Raw genomic sequence first — 23,839 nt, forward strand, 5'->3', positions numbered from 1 at the left:
CCTCGTACGTCGACCGGACAGGTAAAAGTTTCAAATTGGATAACAATTCAAACCCCGCTAGGCCTCACCGAATTGTGATCGTCTTTGTCCTAGGTATAAAGGTAAACTGGCATTAATATGTGTCAAGAACATCTAGGGGGACCTATAAGGTTTTCCCCAAAAAATATCAGAATAGTCAAATTTGACAGTTCAGAAGTGTCACTGGATTCAAGCCATCGGATTGACACTGTGTGAATCTGGTGGCCTGGAAAGAGACCTGTTAAGGTCCAAAAAGTCATCGAATTTGGGTTAAAAAGGACACTGTCCCACCGATGGGACTCCTTCCGATAACCTACCCAGAAGTTCAACAACTTCGTGGGAATTTGTTGGCTCAAGCCCGATTGTTGGGATTTGTTCCATAGAGATTGTAGGGGCCTTCACACCTCTCATTTAAGCTGCACAATTTACATTTCCACCAAGCCTTTTGGGAGATATGGTAAAGGAGTGGCAGAAACCCTAACCTCCCTATTTTATCAAAATGTCATAGGAGCTCAAGTAGCTCGTCTTGAGTTCAGGAAACAAGCAGGGGAGTGTAGCGCACACCATCCTGACTATCGGAAGTCATTAGGGCTAAGGCGTACCCCTCCAACCCATTAAATCCATGGTTCTCCAACAACCCAAAAAATAAAATGGAAGGAAATGGGGTTTGGGAAGGTAAGCACTACCTTTGGTGGCAACAGGCAACATGCGTGTAGCCAGGAGCTTCTCCCCTCTCTTTCTCCTTCTTCTCCTTCGCTTTTCCCTCTTTTCTCTCCCTCTTCCACATTGAGTTCAGATGAGAAATGAGAAAATGAGCTTATTTCTCCCTTAGTTACAGAGTGGCCTTAAGTCCTATTTACCTATGCACTTGTTCAGGACTGAAATGGGTTAAGTCAGTGGTCTAATCACATGGGTCCACCACCCTAAACTTATAAGGTGTGCAAGTCATGGGGAGAGGTGTAATGTAGTGTGGGAGGTTGGTCAGAGTTAGCCACGATGCGCATAGGGGGACCCATGAGCTTTTAAGCCATTTTAGTACAACAAGCACCACTGAAAGGAGATAACCAAATTATGGTGGTCCCGCTGGTGGGCTTTTCTGGTGGTCCTCCCAGTGTTATATTTTGACAGCCTTCTATCCATATTTTTCCAATCAATAGGGTGTTCCCTAAGGATGTGTGCAAGGTCTTCTCAATAAATTCTACTACGTGTGGGGACTCAAGTGGAAGTTTTAGATCACTCACCACCTAAGCTTGGAAGGCTTGAATCCTTTCTAGTTCTTCAGGCTAACCCTACAATGGTAGGTAGGGCCAACCTTTCCTTCATGATCGTAGATTATTTTGAGCTAATAATCATTAGTGTTAACGATATCCGGCGTGAGACCTAATGTAAAAGTTCAAATTTAACCAGATTAGGGCACGGGTGTAACATTCCCCCCACCTTATAAGAATTTCATCCTCGAAATTTAGCATACCTACTAAATTTAACAATCTGGTGGATTTCTTCTTTATTTTATCTTCTCCCTCTCAAGATGCTTCTTGCTTTGGGTGGTTCATCCATTGTATATTGATGAAGGAAACAGAACGATTACGGAGGGCATGGTCCTTCAAATCAATGATCTTCTTAGGATACTCCGAGTAGGAAAAATTTTCATCCAACTCACGTAGTATGATAGTCAGGATGTGCGTTGGGCCAGGTATGTATTTCCTCAACATTGACACATGGAAAAAATTATATGAATCATTCAACTCTAGCGGTAGTGCTATCCTGATTGCTACCAACCCTATATGTGCCAACACTTCATATAGTTCCATAAACCTAGGACTCAATTTTCCTTTCTTATCAAACCGCATCACCCCTTTGACTAGGGAGATTCACAAGAACACTTTATCTCTAACTTCAAATCCAGATGTTTTCTCCTAACATCAGCATAACTTTTCTGTCTAGATTGAGCTACTTTAATTCTCGCTAATCACACCCACCTTCTTAGTAGTGGCCTATATCAAGTTTGGACCTAGATATGCCACTCACCAACCTCGTCCTAATGGAGAGAAGTCCAAAACTTTCTATTATACCATCCTTCAAACAGAAACATACCAATTGTAGCTTGATAGGTGTTTTCATGGGAGAACTCAATAAGTGAGACGTGCTCATCTCAACTATAACTTATATTAAGAGCATAAACCCAGAGCATGTCCACCAAGGACTGAATGGCCCTTTTGGATTGTCCATTGGTCTGTGGGTGAAATTCCCTATTAAAGTTCAATTGTGTTTCCATAGTCTTCTGTACGCATCCCTAGAATTTAGAAGTAAATCTAGGATCCCAATTAGAGAAAATGCTAACTGGTACACCATGAATACGAACTATGTTGTCAATATACAACTTTGCTATCTTCTCCATGGGGAAGGTGACTTTCATCACAATGAAATGAGCTACCTTGGTCAAGTGGTCAACAATCACCCAAATGGCATCCATGCCCTTATTAGTGCAGGGCATTCTAGTAACAAAGTCCATAGTAATGTTTTTCCATTTTTAATCTAGGATGGGTAGTGACTGTAGTAACCCATGGGGTCTTTGCCTCTCAGCCTTGACTTGCTGGTAAATAAGGAACCTAGATACATGAGTGGCTACAACATTCTTCATTCCCTTCCATCAGTAGGAACTTTTAAAGTCCAGGTACATTTACAGTCTACCGGGGTGAATGGAGTATGGAGTGATATGTGCTTCCCTCAGAATAATATCAGTCAAGTCACTATCCTTGAGCACGCACAACCTTCCCTTAAACCTGAGGATTCCCTCATCACTCAAGGTAAAATCTAAGTCTTTTTGTTTCTCTTCTTTGATGTCAGTTATCAATTTCTACAACTCAGCACTAGTGATCCTATTCATAAGACTAAGCTGCACCGCCAATGCCAATACTGACAAGGTGACACCTTGCACCAGTAGTTCCTAACTCAACTTACTGGCCTCTTCAACCATATGCTTATTGATTGTCAATGAAGCAAAAGCCAGGGTCTATGCTTTTTTCCTAAGTGCAGTGGCTACTATATTAGCCTTTCTTAGATGATAATGGATAGTACAGTGGTAATCCTTCATCAACTCTAACCAATGCCTCTGTCTCATGTTGAGTTCCTTTTGGGTGAAGAAGTACTTTAGTCTCTTGTGGTCACTGCATATCTCACTCTTTTCATTATACAAGTAGTGCTGCCAAATTCTCATAGTCCTTCAATTGGCGAGACTTATAAGCAATGACTTTCTATCTTGGATGAGCATATAACCCAAACTTAGTTTGGATGCATCACTACACAAAACCATATCACCTATACCGATTAGAATAGTTAAAATTTTAGCAGATACCAATCCTTGTCTCAATTCTTTGAAACTTTTCTCACATGTATTGGACCACTCAAATTTCACGTCCTTCCATGTCAGTCAGGTGATCGATGTCGAAATGCATGAGAAGTTCTCAATAAACCTCATGTAGTATCTGCTCAATCCCAAAAAGCTACGGATGTCTGCTAAACCTTGGGAGTGTCCAATTATAACATTGCTTTCACTTTTCCTGAGTCAACCTCTATACCCTTATCTGAAACAATGTGGCCTAGGAATGCCACCTGAGTAAGCAAGAACTTGATGTCACACCCTGTCTCAAATTGGCCAATGTATGTGGTTTTGGATAAACACATCCGATCACCCTAACCCTCCAGGATCATAGATGTAGTATCTTAATTTCAAAAATGCCATCAAGACCACAACTAAAATCAGAATACATTAATACAATCATACAAATAACACTGGTGATGTGCTAAAATGATAAATTACATTATGTAATTTCTATGTTTGAAAGCAACTGTATATTGAACTATTACTTACTACACATCTCATAAATATATACATCAAAAGAAGTAACTGAAATAGTAGAAGTGATGTCCATTAGGATCTTGGTGCCTCATAGACACAAGCCTCACAACCACTGCAAGTCCAATCCTACCTCAGCACTGCTTCCACCGTCTAAAAATAGTAACCAAAGAGGGGTGAGCTTCACAAGCCTAGTGAGGGGTGTACATGTAAGCACACACAAACAAATGATGCAATGCATGCTCAAACAAATAGATGATATTCATGATCCGGTTTTAGCATACAATACCTAGCAAATAATTACTAAGTCCAAGATAGGGTATCAGTGCTACTACAACATGGGTCATATCCCTGGTCCCTAAAAACCCATCGGTCATCCAACAATACAAGGTAGTTGTGAATCAAGAGCCTGTAGGTCCCGAAAAACCCATCGGTTACCTCTCAAACCCCTAATCGGTAACTCCACCCTATAGCCTTGGTCCCAAAATACCCATCGATCACCCGAGTTAGAGAACACTCATAATCCTGAAAATCCTCTTGGTCATTCATGTAGTGGGGCATATAGCCATGGTCTTGAAAAATTCATCGGTTACCTGTGCTGCATGTCTTGAAAAATTCATCGGTTACTTGTGATGTAGCACAAATATACCATCCCCTGGGATCAGCCAGTACCTAACCCCTACTGGAAAGGGGTGTAGCACCAGGGTCTGTGAATCCTAACTAGATGTAATCTATATGCATTTATACCAATCCATACATCGATGGCCATCAATGTAATACTGACCTCTGAGCCCAAGGTACCGAATCCTCCCCCCTCGGCCACACTGTGCCTTAGACCGTCGATGTTACAACCATTGCCACTCATCACACATCATAGAACACACATCCTTTAACCTTTAGGCTCATGGTACTGGAAAGAACCTCAGCCACACTGTGCCCTTAACCGTCAGAGCCTCAATCATAACTGTACTACTGACCTCTAGGCCCACAGTACCAAAAAGAACCTTGGCCATACCATGCCCTTGACCGTCAGAGCCAAAGTTACCACTATAGATCTCATTCAGAGAACCACAAGAACTTACCTCACTTACCTCTACAGTCCAAAACCATCCCTTAGCCTCATCCTTCCATGTTTCACGTGTTAGTAATAATAATAGAAGATCATAATCACAAATAACAAAATGCATAACATAAATATCACCATTCACACACATGTATGATTCACACAAAATAGAAAAGGATGCAGAAACACTCTGTAAATAGAGTCAAACACCCACTCACCCCAAAACCCAAATCACAAGTGCGATAGGATTCCCGCAATCGACTTTATATCCTCGCCCAATTGTTTGAGGTTCCTAATCAATGGTGTATCATATTATTAAACATTTATACTTCCTAACATGACTTAGTATAGATTCTATGCTAAACCTTACAACCCTTAACATCCCACATACTAACCTTAATTAAAGTCTTGAAAATGCCCCCGAACTACCCCTACCCACAGGGTTAATTTTGGGTAAAAGGTAAGGACATAACCCACATGGGTGTAGACACCCAATTTTATCACCGTCCTCTGACTATGATGAATTGCAGATCTTGGACGTGACTTTTTGCTTTCGATCGACAAAGATATGATTAAGGAAATCTGGAAACATTCCCCACCTACTTGAAAACCCTGAAATCCTGCGTAAGAGAAAAGAGGGTCTAATTTTTGACATTTTATATATAAAGGAATTTGGTTAGGGTGATCGCACAGATACATAGTACTCGGAATTACAATTCCAATGATATATGGTACGTCAAAATCGGACCGTCAGATCTCCCATAATCGTCCCTAGAAAATCACATTTTTTCACATGCATGTCGTGCGTGTCAGCTAGCATGCTAGAAACCCTGAAACATCCCACACCTACCCAAATACCCCAAATTCCATTGGAAACATCCCCTACCTAAAAAACCCCAGAAATCCCTTGCGAAAGAAAAGAGGGTCTAATTTTGACATTTTATATATGGAAGAATCTGGTCAAGATGACCATACGAATGAATAGTGGCGACTACGTCCCCAAAAAATCATTTTTTCAGCGCATAAGATACGCAAGCTGGCCAGCCAGCAGGCAAGCCTCGCATTCCCCCGTGCATACCCTGTGTGCTATCACAGCACGCCCCGCGTGCCCCTGCAACAAGCCCCGTCACCCCCATAGCACACCCTGGGTGCACCTGCAGGCTATCCTATGCCTAGCCGCAGGCCAACCCACATGCATGCAACCACAGGCTAGCCCATACGTAGTAGCAGGCCAGCCCTAGTGCGCAAAAACCAATCTGTGTGCAGCAATAGGCCAGCCCACATGCATGCCCCGTGCATCTTGCCAGCCGCTGTGCCCCCTCTGCCATTCTCCCGTATACGCTCATGCATGCCCCATGCACCTCGACCCAGCCTCATGTGCCACTATCAATGACCGGGATTTATGTTCCACTAACCAGTGGGTGAAGAGAGAATCTCTTCACCCACTGGTGCATATGCACTACCTCGCCAGTGTACCCTACACCGTAACCTCCTATTGGCCCGAGAAAAGAATCTTTTTATCTTATTGGCCCAAAAAATTTCACCCTTTCCCTATTAGTTCAAGAAAATCCCCCTCCCCCCCCCATTGATCCAAATTTTCATATTTTCTTTCTGTTGGTCCAAAAAATCACTTTTTGCCCCCATTGGCTAAGAAATTCCCCTTTCCCTCCCCATTGGTTTAAGAATCCTATAAATACCCCCTCCCTTTAGTTTTACACACCAACATCACAACCCCACAACCACCTTTAGAGAGAGAAGCTCTGCTCTCTCTCGTCCTCCCCTCCCCCTATGATTTCCTTTTTGGATCTTCGAAGTATTCTTTGGGACTTTGAAGATTTTCAATTCAAGTTTTTAGTTCAATCCATTTTTTACCAAAATAATATTTTTTTATCTTCCCTCCTTTGAGTGTTCTTGGTTTTTACCAAAAATAGAAATCCCTCCCCCCTTGAGGTTCTTCGGGTTCACGAAGAGATCTTTGTCAAGATCTAGAGTTCTGTTCTGATCTTCAAAGTGTTCTTTAGGGCTTTAGGGATCTTCAATCTATTTTTAGTTCAATCTATATCTTTTCAAAAATAGCCATTCCTAGTGGAAGCTCTGCCCGAGTGCCCCTGGAATCTTTTCAAAAATAGTCATTCCTAACAGAAGCTCTGTCGGAGTGCCACCTCAGTCTAGCCCTCCCATAGCTTATCCTAGCAGAAGCTCTACCAGAGTGCCACCTCATTCTAACCCTGAAAATAGCTTCCATAGTTGAAGCCTTGTTCGAATCCAAATCCAAAAATAGCCTTCCTTATCCAAAGCTCTATCCGAATTCAAATTCCAAAGTAACCGTTCCTAGCTGGAACTCTGTCCGAATATCATCACAGTTAGCATCTCTTGAGAAAGGAAGTTGGAGGTCAAGATCATTTTCCCCTGAGTCAGAAGAATATGAAAGATAGTCTGAGCCAGTACTAATCAGGGGCCCACCCCTCTTGACCCGAAATAGGGGTTAAGTTCAGGTACAGTTTCTCAACCAAATAGTCATCATGTAGACTTTATATTGACTTTGTTTTAGTATATATAATTATTTAAATTCAATTGTACGTATAAGTGATAACTTAGACATGCATGTGGAATAGGAATAATCATGAAAAATGTTCGTTCTTAAGCATCTAGTAGGAAGACCAGTTGAACTGGGCAGATTGGGTGCCTAACACCTTCCCAATTTTGTAACCTGACACTTACCCTAAATCTCTAGACCAGACGAACTTTAAGGCCATTTTCTTAAGAATTGGACCCACCCCAGGGTCCTAGGCCCATAACCCTAGGTAGCAACTCTAAACCCCTTTGCATGATCTCGATCCCTGTATTGGACCATCATCAAATCCTCATCTCAAATGATGAATTTTACATTCTTGTGAAATAGGCCTCCAAGTATCTCCAAGCGGCGACACGGTGGTGCGGGGTCCACAAGCAAAGCACACACGACACACCCTTCCCTCATAAAAGAGAAAGAGAGGAGAGAGGATGGGATGGAAGTCCTTTCCCCCTAAAAGGGGAAGATAGATATCATCTTCCGGCCGCTATCCTCACAGTGGTGACTACACTAGGGATAAATGTCAAGCTTCCGACACTAGATGCTACCATTAAATGTAAGAACATTTTCCACCACCACATTTGTTTAAAAACATGTTTGGCTAACCCCATGTTTGTAATTGTATTCGCTAACCACATCATGCATCATACTTGAAGTGAAATCATTTAGCGAGGGAATCCCTGTCATGTCCGCAACCTCGGGGAGGTCAGTGCATGTCATGGGGAGTACTTTGAGAACAAATGGAAGCCGCTTCTTATACAATGGTGTGGGGTATTATTAAACGGTGAGGATGTTTGTATTTGTTCCAGCACCCTTGGGAAGGTCTAAGCGCTTTATGACGTTCTGAGATCGAATAATGATATTCCCACATTCCACTTTTGCACACAATCACTCACGGTTCCACCACCTCGTGGCTAGTTGCTTAATCTCATGTGTAGTCACAAGTAATGGGCAAGGAAGTCACCCCCTTGATCTCATACCCATGGGTATATCAAAAGGATCACGTACCTTATATATATAGATCCTGTCAAGGAAGTTGTATCGGTCCTATTGTATCCACTGCATACTCACATCATGTAGGAAATAGATGGAGAACGCTAAGAATGCCACAAGCTGATCTATAGAATTTGTTTGCGGTCTTGAAAAGGAATATTCTTATGATATATTCTAGTCATTAAGAAATGCTCTTCTAAGTGGGTTTCAGATAAAAGGTGTCCTTCCTCCTTAGAAATGAAATATGGATGATTTGGCATACGCGATCTGGGCTGACTTCTGTTAAAGTCCCACAAAATGCTGAATTATCTAAAAGACCCAAGGAAACTAGGATGAGTAAGGAAAGCATGACTATATTGGCAAAGAATGCATTAGTAGGGATGTATTGGTCAAGCCATTTGTATGTACCTCCCACTTATGGCATTGAGTGGACTAGGGGCATCAACCCCTATCCACTCCCTACCATTGAGTAGGCTAACTTTGGATGGATCAGTCGTTTTTAATCTAGTGAATGTGTGAATAAGAGATTGGGAATTCAGGAATCATAAAATAAACCATTTTTGGTTCAGGCACAATTCCACACCTTAAGTATTCTCTGTGGTCCATTTGGACATGTCAAGGTAATCGATTGACTAGCCTAAGTCCAGTGTCACCCCTATCATCTCTCCGAGATTGTCTACCACCAAATCATTGCAGCCCAGTTAGCATGGATCCACACAACCTCGAATCACCTGAGCAAACATGGGTCCATCCCATAAAGTCTTTGCAGACAAAGATGGCCAAAGTCAAGGGAGGAATAGCCCAGATATTGCATGCACTTCATAACTCTCCTAGGGCTGAACCAGCATAAGCTATTGGAGAGTTGGATCAGAACGAACCTATGGGTCATCATAGGAACTTTTCTCGAGTTGACTCAGGAGAACCAGAGAAATTTAGGCCAACTGGTCAGAGAGAAGTCTCACCTACCCTTCCAAATGGTCAAGGGGAACCTACTCCAGAGTCCTTCCTCCCAGGGTAGTGATTGAAGACGAGGAAGAAGAGTTTGCAGAACACATCCAGATGGAACCTCCAGAAATGGAGAGAGAGAGAATTTAGAAAGTAGTTAGAAAATTGGAAAATATGCTCCGAATGGGGAAGAGTTCGAAAAACCAAACAGTGGATTCAGATGAAATAAGTTTCTTTTTTGGGACTAGGATTCCCAAGAAGTTCAAGTGGCAGACGGAGACAGGTTTGATGGGTCAGGAGACCCCAAGGCTCATCTCAAGGTTTTTCTCAACATCGCCAAGTCGTGGCAACTTGCGAACAACTAGATGGGGCATGCCTTCATGTTAACCCTATCAAGACCTGCATTAAGATGGCTTACGCAGTTTGAGATCACCCAAACTTAGAATTGGACAACAGTGGTGAAAGTCTTCACCAAGCAGTATTCATACAATACCAAAGTAGATGTGAAACATCGAGAGCTTGAGATGTTGAGACAACAGCCTAAAGAAGGATTCACAGCCTTCTTGATGAGGTTCAGGGATAAAGCCGCCAAGATGGCAGATCAGCCTTCAAAAGAAGAGAAAGTGGAGATGTTGATTGAGAATTTATTAAAGCCTTATTATGATGTCCTCTACTACCAACATCTATAGAATTTTGATGCCCTAATAGCCATCGACACACGTGTGGAAAATAGAATTCTAAGAGAAGCCCAATATTTGGATCCTCCCAAGATGCAGGCAAGAACACTAGAATTGAACAGGGAAAGGGTCCTGAAACCAATGTGGTAGGTACGATCCAATAGTCAGTTTCTTCTATCACTCCTTCACAACCATTTACGATACAAGTAGATGCACCCTCCCAGAAGGCTCCTCATCCAAAAAGGTAGTCTACTAATTTGACAATGCCCGTGATAGTAGTGTATGAAAAGCTAAAGAAACAAGGATTGCTAGGGACAGTGGCTCCAAGTGTGATCAGCAACCCTCCTCCAGCTTGGTATAGGGATCATGGATATTGTGCTTAGCACACTCAGAAAGGGCAAAATACTGAATGATGCATGGGTTTGCAACATGCGATCCATGACTTGGTAGACAACAAGACTATTGAAGTCAAGATTAAGTAACATCCCAATGTCAACACCAATCCACTTCCCGATCATGTGAACAATCTAGATGAAGAAGCGACAGAGAGTGATCCCACCCAACTCATTGAATCCTGAGCTCGGAAGAATCACATGAATGCTCGTGCTTATAAGAGACTCATGAGTTAAAGAGCAAAGCCATGAGGACTCCCCAAAGGAAGGAGTCTTTAGAAGAAGAGCGAAAAGCTCGGTCACCCTCCGTTCATCCATCCTCATCAACAGAAGAATTCACCACACTATACCTTCAACCTTCACCAGATTACCAACCTCCATCATACCAACCTCCATCGTATCGTCAACCTTCACCACATTATCAAGGAGAAGGAATTTTCTCATCTTATCATCCCCAATCTTCATATCCTACCTCTCACATTACATCACCTTCATACCACCCCACTTCATATCCCTCATCACCCTTATACCAATCCCATTCTTAAGGTTCGATGTACAACCCAAAAGAAGGATGGACGAATGAGTACAATTGGAAGGATATGCTTGCGCTACCAGACTCCTTGAAGATGACCTCATCAATAGGATCAGTGAATGCATTAGAAGAAGGTCAAGAGGGTGAATCCCACTTCTCTAATTCAAACCAATATATCCTCAGAAGGAAACCCAGAGAACATTAAAGGAGTCACGAGTGACCTTCTCAGAGTAGTAATGGGATTGTCAATAGGAGAACAAATCAAAGAGCACACTTTCCTAATCCACATTGGGAGTGACACAGAAGATGATGAGTCTGGTCTGATCCAACTTCGAGCCAGTGATGTCAAGTCTAACCCTATGAAAATCTTTCGGTCCATATGCTCTGAATACTATGAGCGTTTAGATGCATGAGAATTTGATGGTTAAGAGGAATCCGATGAAGAGCTAAGTGAGGGTAAAATCAGTGAAAAAGAAGATGATGACAATGATGATGAGGACGAGAGTAAAGATGAGAATGATGGAGATGACTCTAGTTCTCAAGATGATGATGAGTATCCAAACTAGGATGACTACCAGGGGCCTTGGCACACTGATGATGATAATGAATCAAGATACTACTCACCCAAGGATCCGGGAGGATATTCTGTGTATGCAATTGGTGAAGATGACCTAATGATTATCCCACAGATGCTATTCAATCGGTACTCATGATTCACATGGAAGGGGGAGATGCGGCATCAGATTCAGAAGATAGTGAAGGGTATAAGATCACTATTGAAGGTGAAGTAAATCCTATAGCAGAACACATGGCTCATGTCTATAATCGTTTGGTTGACATAAAACTCAAGGTCAATGGAATTGACCGAATGCTAGGGGAAGTAGCCATCAGTGAACAATGCTACACTGAGCAGTTTATAGTCTTTGAGAAAATAGGGGGACATGCCACACTTGTAGAAATGATAGATACAGCAATTACACGGCTTTCCACTGTAGTCAAGATGGCACGAGTCAGGGCTATGGACATTTGTGGAGGACCTCGACCTCCTACCCCAATTTGTGAAGAGGAATCTGTGAAAGAAGATGATCCAATGGTAGGGATAATTACCATAACAAATAGCGACGATGAAGATTGCTATCCCACAGAGATCATTGTGAAGAAACCTATCAATGTGATGGAGACTAGAAGTGAAAGAGAATACAAGGGCAAGGCCTTAGCAGTAGAACAGTCAAGGGCTAATGAGATAGGAACTAGCAACTTGAAGAAAGGACCAGAGAACCCAGTCTTGGCTCAACTCAGGAAGTCCTAGGCTAATATCTCAATTTGGGGATTGTTGATGGCATCCCCCACACACCGTGAAGTAGTCTTGAAGTCTCTTACCAACGTGTAGGGACTGATTGAAATAAATCCAACACATCTCATACATATAGTAGGGGCAACATATAGGCACAATCCTTAATATTCTTAGATTCAGAGCTCCCCAAAGGAGCCCAGCACAATAGAGCCCTCCACATTATAGTAGAATGTCTTAACAATGTGGTTCCGCAGGTGCTCATTGACAACGGGTCCACTTTGAATTTCTACTATTAAGGTCAGCATAGAGTATTGATATTAACTTGGAAGAAATGAGGCCGACTACCCAAACCATACGGGCATATGACAATACGAAGAGGAAAATCAATGGCATCCTCACCCTTACTGTAAAGATTGGCCTGGTGAAGTTTGATATTGATTTCTAAGTCATTGATATACTGGCATCTTTCAACAAGCTCTTGGGAAGGCCTTGGTTGCATCATGCGAATGCAGTGTCCTCTAGTCTCCATCAAAAGATGAAGTTCATTCATGAAGAAAAGGTGATTACAGTATCTGGAGATCCCAAAGTGGTTAATACCTTAGCCAATGTTGAAAATGGGGAAAAACATGACCAGGAAGTTCAACTACATGGTTTTGAGTTAGATACAACTTGTGTAGCCATTACTAAAGAGGTTCCAAAGGAGAAAATCTCAGCACTATGAGGCCATCTAGAGTTCGCCATTGAATCAAATGATGAAGAATATACAATATTTTCCTGACATGGGACTAGGAAAATATCATCAAGGAGTTCCAAAGCAGCCTAGTTTGGCAATAAACAAAAGAAGGAATGGTCTTTGGTATGTTCCTCAGGTCACCAAAGGGTAGAAAATTCTGAGGATGGCCAGGAAAATCTCCATCTCTTACTACCCTACTCTCAATGGGTATTTTATAAAAGGAGAGGATTTCCCCTTCTGAGGGAATGTGGAGCCATGGTTTGATGAAACCATCATAAAGATGTAATTGGGGTTTGAGGTATTCTTTCAGGATGAGTTCGACTGGGTAACTCATGAGGTGGAATAGAAAATGATGGTCAAAGAATGTGACCAAGATAGTTGCATCACCGGGATAGCAGAAATTGTACTAATTGAAGATGGGTTCTCCTCTGGCAACCCCACAACACTGATCCAATCAAAGGAATTGCCAAGTCTCCGAGTACTCTTGAAAAGGGAATGGGAAAAGAAGATAACACTCTTTTGGAGTCTATAGCTTCCCACGGATCTGAAAGGTCATATCTGTTACTTTCTACAAAAGCCAAGAGCCCAAGAGCTGCATAAGCTCAAGCCTCGTCCTTTTAGAGGGAGAAGTGCTTATGCAAAGTGGAGAAGTGCATAAAGAATGATGGTTTGCTTGTACTATGCTCGAATCAACTGCAACGGGAAAATCCGAGAAGGTGGTCAAAGATGTGACCGAGGCACTGGGATGGCATCCCTTAATAGGCTGGAAAAGATGGACTTTATAAAAAGAGGATTGAGTAGTCTCCACCAATCCTCACCCCTCAGAAAGTTTGGCTCCAAAGAGCACAATTGATTAGCTGGCATTTGTGAGGAAGTAGGCACCTATCCAGAAAAACCATTGCACCATGGAAGAAATAGCAGCAACTTTCTCAAAAGGAGAAGAAGGTCCTTTGCCGCATCTACTCATTCATCTAGCCATTGACCCTCACCTAAGCTAGACAAGCATTGGAGAAGACTTCAAGTTTGCTCATGTTATTGAGTCAACTAGCTTGAATACCCTTGGCAAAAGCATCAAGCCAGTTATCAAGTCTGTAATCGAGTCTATAGTTTATGATTTCATGTCAGCCTCTCCTCTCGAGGAGAGCCCAAAGTTCATGTACGTCGAGTTTGTTACTCCTTTTATGAATGAAATTTCTGATTCTGAGTATGACTTGTCTCCTTTTTTTGATGATGATCTTAATAAATATCAAGAGTTAACAATTCAAATCAAAGAAAGCCCAACCTATCCATGAGGATACTCAGGTTATTAATCTAGGAACCGACCAATGCCTCCGAGAGGTAAAAATTGGCGCTACCCTTAGCGATGAAGAAGCAGAACAGATGATTAGTCTTTTAAAGGAATTCACCGAGGTCTTTGCTTGGTCTTATGAGGATATGCCTGGTATCAATCCCGACATCGTGCAACACCGATTGCCAACCAATCCTATGGTAAAATCAGTAAAGTAGAAGCTCTGAAGAATGCAGCCAGAATGGAGTGAGAAGATTAGGGAAGAAATTGTGAAGCAGTGGAATGCGGGGTTTCTACAAGTGGTTAAGTATCCCCAATGGTTGGCTAACATTGTACTAGTGCCGAAGAAAGATGGCAAGGTACGAATGAGTATGGACTTTCGGGATCTTAACAAGGTAAGCCCTAAAGATGACTTCCTATTACCCCACATTGATGTATTGGTGGACAACACAATGGGACATGCCTTGTTATCATTTATGGATGGATTCTTGGGATATAACCAATTAAGCATGCACCCAAAAGATCGTGAGAAAACAATATTTACCACTCTATGGGGGACTTATTGTTACAAGGTGATGCCTTTTGGGCTAAAGGATGCCGGAGAAACTTATCAAAGAGCAACCATGGCCATATTACATGACATGATAAACAAAGATGTGAAGTCTATGTGGATGACATGATAGTGAAGTCAAAAGATCAGCAGGGGCATATTCCTGCACTAAGGTGATTCTTTGACAGGATCAAGAAGTATCAACTAAAGTTGAATCCTCAGAAGTGTGTATTCGGGGCAATAGTAGGAAAATTGTTGGGTTTCTTAGTGAGTGAAAGAGGCATTGAAGTCGACCCTATCAAGATCAAGGCAATTCAGGAGATGCCCACGCCTTGGACTGAGAAGCAAATACGAGGATTTTTGGGTCACATCCAGTATATCAGTAGATTCATAGCTTCGTTGACTACAATCTGTGAATCAAATTTTAAAATACTGAAAAAAGATCAGCCCACATAATGGAATGATCAATGCCAACAAGTTTTTAACAAGATCAAAGGATACCTCATGAACCCGCCAGTATTGATACCATCGGTGGAAGGAGAACCACTTATGTTGTACTTATCTATGGGGGAATATACTATGGGCGCTTTGCTATCACAGAAAGAAACAGAAAAAGGGGCAGAGCATGCCATATACTACCTTAGCAAGAAGTCCCTAGAGTATAAGACACGGTACACATCTTTGGAAGCGACACTACATAGTTCCCTATCCAGTGCACTTGATCTCAACGATGGATCCTATCAAATACCTCTTTAAGAAACCAGCCCTAACAGGAAGGGTGGCCCATTGGTTACTTTTGCTATTAGAGTTTGATATCACCTATGTTACGTAGAAATCTATCAAGGGGCAAGCTATAGCCGATCATTTGGCTACCCACCCTACAGAAGATGGAAGAGCTTTGGATGATGCCTTTCCTGATGAAGAAATTATAGCAATAGGGGAAGAAGATACAGCTAATGAATGTCAATTATTCTTTTATGGACCGATTAATCAAAACGGGTGTGGTGCGAAAATATTGCTTCACCCCTGATGGTCTTTATTTGCCTTCATCATCCCGTCTTGATTTCCCCTATACCAACATTATTTTTGAATATGAAGTATGTGCTTTGGGACTAGAAATGGTTAAGGTGTATGGAGATTCATCTATTGTCATTTGTCAGACATAAGGAAAGTGGAAGACTAGAGATGAAAAGTTGAAGCCATATCAAGAACATCTAGAAGAGGTGATTGAACACTTTGAGAAGATCTCGCTCAAAAACTTCCAAAGAGATAATAACAGGTTTACTGATGCCCTTGTAACCTTGGCTTCGATGGTAGAATGCAACCCTATGGCTAGGGTTCAACCATTCCTAGTGGAACAAAGAAGCAGGCCCATTTATCAGAATCCAGTGAACTCCCTCACCGATTTGGTCGATCTTGGTTTGCTCATATAGTGGATTTCATTAGGGAAAGGAAGTACCCAGTTAAAGCAACTAAAAGAGAAAAGAAATTTCTGAGAAGATATGCCACCCAGTTTATCCTTCAGGAAGATTTGTTATACAAAAGATCCTATAAATGAATACAGTTGCTGTGTGTGGATGTAGAACAAGCTACAACCATCATGGAGTAAATTCTTCAAGGTCTCTGTGGACCCCACATGAATGCCAAGATGTTATCTAAGAAGATCCTCAAGCTGAGATATTACTGGAACATAATGAAAGCGTATTGTGTGGACTTTGTCAAAAAATGCCACAAGTGTCAGATATTTGCTAACATCATACATATCCCACCAGCGAAGCTGCATTCGCTCAGTTCTCCTTGGCCATTTTCTACTTGGGGCATCGATATCATTGGGAAGATCAACCCTAAAGCATTAAATGGTCACGAATTCATTTGGTAGCCATTGATTATTTCACCAAGTGGGTAGAAGCTCAGTCATATGCGGTCCTCACGTCTGCTAAGGTAGCCAAATTCATCTAAGAAAAATATCATTTCTCGATATGGAGTACCTCAATAATTGATATCGGATCAGGGATCCCACTTCTAGGGTAAAACTAACAAGATCTATGCAAAGTTCGGTATGAGAAGGCATCGCTCTACCACTTACAGGTCATAAACCAATGGGGTAGTAGAAGCAGCCAACAAAAATATCAAAGTCATCCTGCAAAAAATGGTAGAAACACATAAGGATTGGGTGGATAAGTTACCCCTTGCCTTGTGGGCATATCAGACCTTTGAATGATCCTCGACAGGGGTAACTCCATTCTCTTTGGTGTATGGGGTTGAAGCGGTGCTACCCTTAGAAATCTTAGTACCATCATTAAGAATACTCTTGGATAGTCAGCTACCTGAAGGAGAATGGGTGAAGGCCATGGATAATCTGAAGAAATATCAACTAAGAATGGCAAAGGTCTTCAACAAGAATGTAAGGCCCCATCATGTAGAAAAAGGTGAACTTGTTCTTTTAGAGCAAAGAACCCCAATTCATAACCCAAGAGGGAAATTTAGGCCTAACTAGAGTGGCCCATTCACTGTCAAAGAGATTTTACTAGGCAAGGTTGTGAAACTCATAGACCACAACGATGAAAAAATACCCAAACTAGTCAACATGGATCAACTCAAGAAATACTATGTCTGAAAGGGTGAATGGTCTGAACTACGTTAGACCTGATTCCTTTTGAGGGATACGTAGGCAACTTGACATGTGTAAGTGCAGTCTCAACCATCTAAAGGTAATAAATTGATTCCTCGATTAATAATCAAAATATCTTAAAAGATCATCATAGTTTGTGTCCCCTAAGAATCGCCATTTGGCATGCAAGGCCATTAAGTATCTGTCATTCACCTATAGTTCATCAAACTCTTATCCAGGATTTCATCCCCCAAAAGAAAATCACCACCCAGCACCAATTTATCAAGGCTAGTTTATCCCTTATCCTTGATTAGTCAAAAAAAAAAGAGCTTGATGCAACAGTGTTAAAGGCGTGGTTGTGTCAGTAGTTAATGAGTAATGCTTTGATAAATTGTCACATCTCCTTTTGTATGTGATGGTTGCAGGAAAAGTCATGGGTTCGTTTGGATGAAACATTAAGAAAATGAACCTTGGACATAAACATGAAGGCACTAGGATTACTGGGATCTATGAATTTGTCAATGCTTGGTCGGATCGGGTGTGTAAAATTACATCACCAATTGCTCCGGCAAGTGCCTCGTCACTGGGATGCCAATCTGCATGTCTTTTGGTTTGGATTGGTTAAAATCTACCCAAATCTCAAAGAATTCCAAGTTCCAACCATCTTTGAAGAAAGATTACACAATGGAAATCCAGGACTTCTTTGGATGGAAAGATGAGGAAGTGAAGCAATTTGTTAGATTGACATTCTGAAGGTGGCCTAGTTCTTCGCCTAATATCTATCGATGGGAGAAATCCATCAACAGAGATCCCAGGATGCTTATCTACTTTGCATGATAGCCTGCTATGTTCTCTGAACTCCTAGGCATGGTGCACCACTCGTTCTGATTGAGGTGGTAAAACAGTTAAAGAAAGGAGGTGACATCATCCCTATGGTTCTTGCAGAAACATTCAAGGGATTCGATGACATGAGCCATGGCCATAGATTCGGACTAGATCATTATCAAGGGAATCCTGCTATTTTTCAAATTTGGTTCCTTGAGAAACTGAGGTTAATTAAGCCATTAAAAGAAGGCCCACTCGGAGTCTTTGCTACGAGGATAAGAGGGAAGTTCCAAAATTCAACCTTATCACTGACTGGGAGGATTACCTATAGGAAAGGACTGCGCTAGATATTCTATGGAGATGCCCAGGGAGGCCACAAGAAGATTTTTTGATAAAGACCCCTGGCTATAATTACGTTAGGTTGATGGGATTGACTCACACATCCTTTTATATATCTAAGTACATCAGCCAACAATATGAGCTCGAGGTGATGGACCCATTGGAGTTAGTAAACTTTCACCCACCTCAAGAGTTGTCTCCCCACCTTGTTACTTAGCTATCCTATCTATGATAGGAAAATTGTTCCCCTTCCCATGTAATTCACTTGGTAATAGAATGAGGAAGTATTTGAATTTTTATGTTATCCCGATTATTCTAATTATGACTTGAGTTGTGGAATTGATTATGCCTAAACATTGCAAACCACAAACAAAAACAAAAAGAAAAGATTATCTTTGTGTCAAAGATAGATTTTCATTCATAAGATGCCAAAATAAAATGATGAACAAATAAAGGGGAGGGAAAAAGAAAAAGAAAAAATGTGCATATGTTTACACTTGTAGGAGCTACAGGAACAGGTCCCTAAGAAGCAAAGTCATCATCTAAACCATACTCTGAATCAATCTTGTGGAATACTAGGGAACTCGTGGATGCCAGTCCATTATTCTCCAGCCTCTAGGTCAAATCCTAAATTAGTGCCTACTGCAGGGCATTATCTTGCTGGTAGGAGTTAGCTTGGCTCTCCAAGGCAACAATTCTTCCATCCTAAGAAATATAGGAGAGGGTCAAGAAGAAGAATGATGAAAGAAGAAAGACAAAAAGAAAAAAAAGAGGTAGAAAATACCTTGGCAACCATCGCCTCACACAAGCCATGATGCATCCTCTTGATCTCAAAATAGACCTCCGGAGACACCTAAGAAAGAGCATATCAGCCAAAGGAGGTCGAAAGTCAATTGAGGGATGATTAGATACTCATATAGTCATAAGGAATGGGTAGCCCAAGGGAAGCTTCTACATCTGTTCTCCACTCCAGAAGATGAGGGAGGCTAAGGTTGGTTGCGTTGGGTTTGCACCAACCTGGGAAGCCATAGAAAGGGATGGTGGCTATCCTAAGAGACCCACCCGCACTAGTAGAGGGTCCAGTTTGTGATGGACCAGCTACACTGACCTGTGATAGTATTCTCCCTTGAAAGAACATCAGTCAAGACCAAGGTAAAAAGAAATTAAGGCATGAAGGAGATACTCAAGGAAGAACAATGTACCACCGGACCATCAAGGCATAGAGGGGTGCATACTGTCTCCTCCTCTAGAAAGGTTTTATAGTCCCTATCCCGGTCAAGGAATGAATCAGCCCATACTTCATCAGCCAAGCTCTCAATCTGATCTGTAGGAATGCACTCCGGACAATGCATGGTGGGAGGAGGGAGGTAGGGAGAGAGGCGTGACTCGAAATCAGACCACTGGGGTATGACTCTCTCTCTCTCTCAAGTACTAGGCATGTCCCCATATACCCCTAAACAAGACCCGATTCTCAGATAAGTATGTAGCCGAATCAGCTTCATCAGGGTTTGGGAATGTGAGAGGATGAAACGGCCTCCAAGTGACCTGCAAATCCAAGAAGAAGTACTGCACAGGACAGAAGGAAATTCAATCACAAATGCAGCATACCTCTGTAAGGCCATTCAGAAGAGAACCAGCAGTGGTCCTTAGAGGATGGCACTAGTCCCTGAGTACCCAACTGTCTCCCCACCTCGTAGCTATGGGAAAAGATAATGCTTGAGGATCTCTCAGTCTAGGAGTTGTAATCTCCAGATGCTCAAAGCAGCAGGGTTGATTTGCAAGATCAAAGTAAGGAAATGCAACCAAATGAGGGGAAATGAATACAAAGATGAAAAACTACCTGGAGGATGTAGCCCGTTCCCTTGAGACCTCGGTCTCCATATGATAACAGATCCAGGGTCTACAGAAGATATGCATAGGCGGCCCTACCCCAATCCCAAGAACCTACCTTCCGAAGATTTTGGAAGAAGGCTACCAGGTGAATATCCACCCCCCTTTAAAGAGGCACTGAACCACAACAAACAAAAAGAAAGAGCGGGTCACCTGTGCCATGATGCATGCTAGTTCTCCACCAATGTGCACTAATCTCACCAAGATGGATATGTGTCTGATCAACTGTAATGTCAATGCCTATCAAGTCTACAAACTCCCTGGCAATCGGAGTCTTAGGAAGGGTCAAGGGTCTACCCCCAAATGGTATGCCCATCAAGGAATAAAAGCACAGAGGAGTGATGGTGATCTCGCTAACAGGAAGATGAAAGGAATGGGTACTTGGCTACCATCGCTCCATCAAGGCCCCTACCAGTGCCGAACTGAATTTTTGGGTCTCTATGAAAGCTAAACGACTCAAGCAGGATGATTCAACTATCTCCTTCACTCTACGAGAAAGTATCTTGTACCATGACCGAACCATGATCAGATGGCCATACAAGGCCAAAGTTGGCGGAACCCCCCCTTCATGCTAATAAAAAAGGGAAACAATAAAAAAAAATAATAAAAAAATGAATGAATGAGCAAACAATAAATGAAATGTAAAGACTTACCCAAGAACCCCATGCGGAGTTGCAGATATGGTTCTGGGTGTTATGCAGAGTCTGTCTGGAGTACCAGCCTGCAAGGCTCTCGTCCCTTTGAGAAGAACTGCTACAACCGTCCAGCTAGATTACTCCACAAGTCTTTCTCTTTCTTCTTTCAGCCATATTTTTTCAAAATCACAAAAAACCCCCCAAGAAGTTTTCCAATTTGCACAAAAGCCCACAAAAATGTCAAATTCTCCAAATAACTCCCTCCTTAAGAACTATAAAGATCTTTAAGGAGAAGATGAAGAACTTCAAGGAAAACTCAAAGATCGTCAAAGAAATTTGAAGAAACCTGAGAAAATACGAAATGGTTCGGATCTTCGAGAAGATTCAAAAAACCCAAACTCACTCACTCACAAATCGTTCCTAACTCAGAAAAGTCTGAATGGGGAATAAACAAAGGAGGGGGGGGGACCATTTTATGGAGAAAATTTGTTTTCCCAAAAAAAAAAAAAGCAAAAAAAAAAATTTTTGATTCCAATTCCAAGATATAAATAAAAAATTCTTACCACCAAAAAACAAAATTCAAAATAATTTGTGGTAGGTAAAATATAAAAATCACATGGAAAGTAAAATCAACTAGGTAGATAAAAACACATGAAAGTGGTAGGTGAAAATTATATCACACGGAAAAGAGGAAGGTAAAAGTCAAAATTTTATTGATGGGTAAAATAATTTTTCATAATCAAAATCAAAAGTAAAAGCAAGATTCCAAACCAAAAGTCAAAATTCAAAGTTCAAGATTCCAAATCAAAAGCCAAAATTCAAAGTTCAAAGATTTCAAATCAAATCCAAATCAAGAGCAAATCAAGATTAAGGAGCCAAAAATCAAGAATCAAAGAAAGAAAAGAAACAATTGCATTCACCCCGCCAGGTGGCCCAATTGGATCTACCTGGCCCTAGGTGGCCTAATCTCTTTGAATCGGTTCTGAGTGGACCGATCTTATTATTGATTCCCCAAACTAGCACATGGAAAGCCCAGCTCGGGAGAATCCAAGAATCAAATATTTTTATCTGTTGCAAGATTAGAAGAGCAGCGAATTTCTCTCTTGTAGCCATCGGTCCCAGTAGTCCAGATTGGTTCGAAAGACCCAGCCTAGAGACCAAATTCCCTGAACTGGCACATGTAAAGCCCAGCTAAGGAAAAGTCAAAGATCAAAGTACTAACATCTTTTGCAGGATTGGAAGAACAACGAATTTCTTTCCTATAATCGACAGCCCAGATAAGTATTAAAATTCTAAAGTAATTGAGAGATATTATCTGTTGCATTTTCAACTCTGTCATCAATGAGCAAAATGATGGTAGTACATGCTCCGGGTGACAAAATGTGGTCATTCTTTTCTTTGCCCTTTGACCGTTGGCATAGGCCTCGGCTAAAGAGGGGCATTCTGTAAACACCTAATTTTGTCACTCTCCTCCAGCTATGATGAATTTCGGATCTTGGACATGATTTTTTACTTCCGATCGACAGAGATGATTGATTAAGGAAACTGGAAACATTCCCCACCTACCTGAAAATCCCGAAATCCCACGCGAGAGAAAAGAGGGTCCAATTTTTTACATTTTATATTCAAAGGAATCTAGTCAGGATGACCGCACAGATGCATAGTACTCGAAATTACGATTCCAACGATATATGGTATGTCAAAATCGGACGTCGGATCTCCTATAATCGTCCCTAAAAAATCACATTTTTCTGCGCGCATGTCGTGTTGAAACATCCCCCACCTACCCAAATACCTCAAATTCCCTTGGAAACATCCCCTACCTAAAAAACCCCAAAAACCCCATGTGGAAGAAATGAGAGTCTAATTTTGACATTTTATATATGAAAGAATCTGGTCAAGATGACCATACGGATGGATGGTGCTCGAAAATCTGATTCTAATAATATATGGTACGTCAAAATCAGACTGTCGGATCTCCTGCAATCATCCCTGAAAAATCATGTTTTCAGCACGCATGCTGCGCACGCTAGCCAGCCCGCATGCATGCTGCGCACGCTAGCCAATCAGCCAGCAGGCAAGCCTTGTGCGACCAATTCATTTAATCAATTTTTTGTTAGGAATCTTAGTCAAGGAATAGTTCAGGTTTTTCTAAGGAAAATGATCGGTTTGCCCTTGGTATTACTTAAGTTCCCCGACCTTTTAAGAACTAACCAAAACATCTAGGATGAGTGTGTTTTTTCATTTTCAGCGTGAGTCTAGAAGATGGTGCGAAGATGATGCCATTTGCCATTATTTTATGTGAATTATTTTTTACTGACCCCCACATTGAGCACAATTTTGACTATGCTGCTCACTAAATGTGTATCTGATCTCCACCATTAGATAGTATTCAAAAAGACCTTTCCAACAATTTACGGTTCATTCAAATGAGAAACGGATTAAAATACATTGCCATCCGAAATTTGGAACAACAAGATTCCATTATTAGCCATATGAGAGATTCCTATGTGGCACTATCTCTGTGGCACCGCAGGGGGCTCTACTGCAGTACGGTAGAAACAGCCCCTACGGGCCTACAGTACCATAGGGCCCTCTTTTGGCCAATGAAAGAAACCTTTTGAAA

The sequence above is a fragment of the Macadamia integrifolia genome, chromosome 7 (assembly GCF_013358625.1).
Source record: "Macadamia integrifolia cultivar HAES 741 chromosome 7, SCU_Mint_v3, whole genome shotgun sequence".
Classification (NCBI taxonomy): domain Eukaryota; kingdom Viridiplantae; phylum Streptophyta; class Magnoliopsida; order Proteales; family Proteaceae; genus Macadamia; species Macadamia integrifolia.